This window comes from Cornus florida, unplaced genomic scaffold, assembly GCF_030987335.1.
Source record: "Cornus florida cultivar Cherokee Brave unplaced genomic scaffold, ASM3098733v1 CherokeeBrave_3.0.0_Hap2_Chr03, whole genome shotgun sequence".
In the NCBI taxonomy this organism is placed as follows: Eukaryota; Viridiplantae; Streptophyta; class Magnoliopsida; order Cornales; family Cornaceae; genus Cornus; species Cornus florida.
The window spans coordinates 42,195,643-42,201,023 of NW_026775573.1; the positions used below are offsets into that span (position 1 = coordinate 42,195,643).

Here is a 5,381-nt window from a genome sequence, read left to right on the forward strand (position 1 = left end):
CAAATGCTTCCTACCTTTCGTGGGTATGCAACAGAGGATCCTTATAAGCACTTGGATGTGTTTTTGGAATTATGCTCAACTACCAAGTTGACCACTCTTACCAATGATTCGTTCAGAATACATCTTTTCCAGTTTTCTCTCAAAGACAAAGCAAGAACTTGATTACAGTCCTTTCCAACAAATTCCATATCTACATGGGACATGTTACAATAGGAGTTCTTGAAGAAATATTACACTGTGGGTAAAACCACACAAATGAGAAGAGAAATCATGGCATTTTCCTAAATCCCTGGAGAACAGCTCCATAATGCATGGGAGAGGTATAATGATCTTCTAAAAAAGTGTCCACACCATGATATTGCTCAATGACACTTAATATAGATCTTCTATGATAATCTTACAGACTCGTACAGAAACATAGTTGATGCTTCCAGTAATGGAGCTTTTTTGCGTAAGGGTCCTGCTGACGCTTAGGAACTGTTTGAGGCCCTAAGTGAAAACTCAATGCAACACGTTTTTTCTTCTAGGTCTAGGTCTTCACCTGTAATGCATAAGGTTAAAAAACTTTATGAGGTAGATAAATCTAGTAAGTTAGCCGCTCAAATAGAATCCTTGAACCGTAGGTTTGATCAAATTCTATCAGCTGGCTTTGCTATTATTGCTAATCCACAAAATGCCTTGCCAAATGAAGTTTGTTCCATCTCTGTTATCCTAACCATTTTGCTGACGCTTGCCCTATGCTGGGACAATCATCTGAGATCCCACAGGAGCAAGTGAAAGCTGTATTCTCTAGGCCAGCTTATAATCCATATTCTTCTACATATAATCCTGGCTGGAGAGATCATCCTAATCTGTCATGGCGTAACTAAAATCAAGGGAACACTACTCCCCAATCTCAGGGGTTGTACCAAAATTCATCTAATCTTATGCCACAAAATAATTCTTTCAATCAATCTGGTATTTACCGTCCACCTCAGGTTAGGAATCAGCCCACTCAAGCTCCTAATCTTCCACTTCCTCCTAAAAATTCTGCTTTGAGGAACAAGTACTCAATGCTCTTGTTGATCCTAAAGCCAATACCCAACTTCTTAATTCTCATTCTCAAGCCATAGCAAAGCTAGAGGCACAAGTTGGGTAAATAGCAAGTACTATATCTTGAAGAGAGGATAGAAAGCTGCCTAGTCAGCCAATAGCTAACCCGAAAAGGTAGACTTGCATGATTGATTAAATCAATTCCTCAAGTATTCATCATGAGCAAGTTTAAGCTATCACTACATTGAGGAGTGGTAGAGTGGTTGATAATTAAGTTGAAAAAGAACAGAAAGAAAAAGAAAGGCTTAGGATTCCTATTATTTCTATCATTCATTATCCACATCCTAAGGATGTTTCCTTAAGTACTATTCCACAATCCACAAAATGAGTTGAAGGTGGAGACACTTCTTCATCTACTCCTAACCCTGAGATAGCTGATGAGCCAAAGTGCCTTATCCTGAACGTCTCAAGGAACCGTCCCACTTTGGTAAACAAGGGGAGAAAATTCAAGATATGATGGAGATCTTTAAACAGGTCAAAATCATTTTTCCTCTACTTGATGCTATAAAGCAAATTCCAGCCTATTCCAAATTTCTAAAGGATTTCTGCACCCTAGAGAAAATCCAAAAGTCAAGTTCCTAAGAAATTTTGTCTCACCGAGCAGGTCAGTGCTATTCTTAAGTACAACACTCCTTTAACGGTTAAAGATCCTGGCATTTTTACAATTTTTTGCATCATTGGAAACAATGTGATAGAGCAAACACTTCTTGACCTTGGAGCAAGTGTTAATCTTATTCCTTACTCGGTGTATGAGAAGTTAGGTTTGGGAGAATTAAAACCTACATCGGTTGTTCTATAACTTGCTGAACTGTTCTGTCAGATAGCCATGCGGTATTGTTGAGGATGTACTCATAAAAGTGGGCAAGTTCTATTTTCTGGTCAATTTTCTAATTCTTGATACAGAATCGGTCCACGATTCCAAAAAGTATATTCCAGTCATTCTTGGGCGACCTTTTCTAGACACAGCAAATGCTTGCATTAATTGTAGGACTGGAGCCATGGATTTATCTTTTGGAAATATGAAAGTCAAGTTAAACATCTTCAATGCTATTCATCATCCCCACGATGATGGTGAATGCTTTTTCCTTGATGTTTTTGATGAGTTGGTTGAGGAATCACTCCCAACTATTTTATCCAAGGATCGTTTAGAAGCTTGTCTGAATCACTTCAATTATGAAGATTTCGATATTAATTCTTTAATATCTGAAGTGAATTCTTTGCTAGATTCCACTCCTATCACAGATTTTCCTGTATGGAAATCTAGGTTAGAGCCTCTTGCACCACTTTCTAGTACTCCACCTATTCCTTCTTTAGAGTCTCCACCTAAGCTTGAGCTTAAGCCACTACCGGAAAAGCTCAAGTATACTTTATTGGGTTTAAAAAACACCTTTCCGGTGATTATTGCTTCCAATCTTACAAGTTCCCAAGAAAGTAGTCTCTTAAAAGTTCTTGAGAAAAATAAAAAGGCTATTAGGTGGAGTGTGGCTGATTTGAAAGGAATTAGCCTTACAATTTGCATGCATCAGATTCATTTGGAGGAGGATTCTCGGACATCTCAGGAACTTCAATGAAGATTGAATCCTAATATGAAGGAGGTAGTTTTGAAAGAAGTTGTGAAGTTGCTAGATGCGGGAATAATCTACCCTACTCGAATAGCAAGTGGGTGAGTCCTACTCAGGTAGTACCTAAACAGACAGGTATTACAGTGGTTAAGAATTCCGAGGGTGAATTAGTTCCACAGCGCACCACCACTGGATGGCGTGTGTGTATTGATTACTGAAAACTCAACTCCGCTACTAGAAAAGATCATTTTCCACTTCCATTCATTGATTAGATTCTAGAACAATTGGCCAGCCAGAGCTATTATTGCTTTTTAGATGGTTCTTTCAGCTATAATTAGGTGGCCATTGATCTTAAGGATTAAGAAAAAACTACTTTCACTTGTCCGTTCGGTACATTTGCATATAGACGGATGTCTTTCGGATTATGTAATGTGCCAGTAACATTCCAGAGATGTATGATGTCTATCTTTTTGGACATGGTTGAGAAGTTTCTCGAAGTCTTTATGGATCGGGTCCAAATTCAAAAACTGTCTCCAAAATCTTTCCCTAGTGCTTCAACATTATAAGGTAACGAATCTTATTCTTAGTTGGGAGAAGAGCCATTTTATGGTTCAAGAGGGTATTATTTTAAGACATATCATTTCAGAGAGAGGTATTGAAGTTGACAGAGCTAAAGTAGATTTAATCTCCAAATTGCCTCCTCCTACCTCCATAAGGGGAGTGCGATCATTTCTTGGGCATGCCAGTTCTATCGACGCTTCATTAAAGATTTTAGCAAAATTTCCCATCCTTTGTGTAATCTACTTGCAAATGATGCTCCTTTTATCTTTGATGAGTCATGCCTTGAAGCTTTCCAAAAGCTTCATTCTCTTCTTTCTTCAGGTCCAATCATGAATCCTCCGGATTGGGCTCTTCCATTTGAGATTATGTATGACGCATCTGATTATGCTTTGGGTGCTGTCTTAGGGCAACGAGTGGATAAGTTTCCTCATGTTATCTACTATGCTAGTAAAACTCTTTCAGATGCACAATTGAATTATACCACTACTGAAAAAGAGTTAGTTGCAGTTGTCTTCGCTTTGGACAAATTCAGATCATATCTATTGGGTTCCAAAGTCGTAGTCTATTCTAATCATTTTGCTTTGAAACATCTTCTTTCTAAAAAGGAAACCAAACCCCATTTGAGTCGATGGATCCTCTTGCTTCAAGAGTTTGATTATGAAATCCGGGATAAGAAAGGGTCAGAGAATGTTTATGTTGTAGTTGACCATCTTTCTAGAATTTTGAGTGCAGATACCTCAACTTCACTTCCTGGTTGTGATTCCTTCCCGGATGAACAACTGTTTGAGGTTTCTCATAAGGATTTGCCTTGGTTTGCTGATATTGTGAATTACCTCGCAATAGGAAAAATTCCTTTATCTTGGTCAAAGCAGGAAAAAGATCGATTATTTTCCCAAATAAGGATGTACTATTGGGAAGATCCTTAGCTATTCAAATACTGTGCTGATCAAATCATTCGTAGATGTGTTCCTGAGAGTGAGTTTCATAGTATTTTGACCTTTCGTCATAATTTGGTATGTGGAGGTCATTTAAGTGCAAAGAAAACTGCAGCTAAAATTCTTCAATGTGGTTTCTTTTGGCCTTCGCTCTTTCGGGATTCTTATTTATTCTGTAGGTTATGCCTTAGATGTCAGCAGTTAGGATTGATTTCTAGAAGGAATATGTTGCCCTTGACTCCAATCTTAGTTATTTAGGCTTTTGATGTTTAAGGTATTGATTTCATGGGTCTTTTTGTTCTGTCTAATAAAAATGAGTATATTCTTGTTGCTGTTGACTATGTTTCTAAATGGGTTGAAGCAGTGGCTACTAAAATCGCCGATCACGCAATCATGGTTGAGTTCATTCAAACGAACATTTTCAGTCGGTTTGGTATGCCACGAGCTATTATTAGTGATGAGGGTGCTCAATTCTGTAATAGGTACTTCCGTACCTTGGTCCAAAGATACTCCATCACTTATAAAGTTGCTTCTTCCTATCATCCCCAAACAAGTGGCCAAGTAGAAATATCTAATCGTGAAATGAAGAGAATTCTTGAGAAAACGGTTAAAGCCAGATCATAAAGATTGGTCTTTTAAACTGAACGATGTTTTGTGGGCTTACCGAACAGCATATAAAACTCTGACTGGTATGTCACCTTACCGTCTTGTCTATGGTAAAGGGTGCCATCTTCCTGTAGAGTTAGAACACAGAGCTTTCTGGCCATAAAAATGCTTAACTTTGATATGACATCTGCTGGTTCTAACAGGAAGCTTTAATTAACTAAGCTTGAAGAATTACGTAATGATGCTAATGAGAGTGCTAAGGTTTACAAAGCAAAGACTAAGACATTTCTTGACAAGCTTATCTTGCGTTAGACTTTTAAGCCTGGGAAGAAGGTTTGGTTGTTTAATACACGACTGAAACTCTTTCCTGGAAAGTTAAAGTCACGTTGGGAGGGTCCATACATGGTTATTTCTGTTACACCTTATGGTGCAATAAAGATACAAGATTGGAAGACTGGACAACAGTCCAAGGTCAATGGACAAAGACTTAAACCTAACATAGAGGGTAGTATGTAGAGAGGCACAGTCGAGGCAGTAGAACTTCATGATCCTATTTACTTGGACTAGAGAGGTCAAGTTTTCATCGAGCTATCGACGTTAAACTTAGCATGCTGTCGAGCTGTCG

The 5,381-nt window shown here is 38.3% G+C and overlaps 1 non-coding gene across 1 annotated transcript; it reads right to left on the reverse strand.

Annotated features, from left to right (window-relative positions):
• Window positions 1–253: 253 nt before the first annotated feature.
• On the reverse strand, window positions 254–359 carry LOC132302015 (small nucleolar RNA R71). The gene has a single exon (XR_009480712.1). It is a non-coding gene; the product is annotated as a small nucleolar RNA R71 (small nucleolar RNA).
• Window positions 360–5,381: the final 5,022 nt, after the last annotated feature.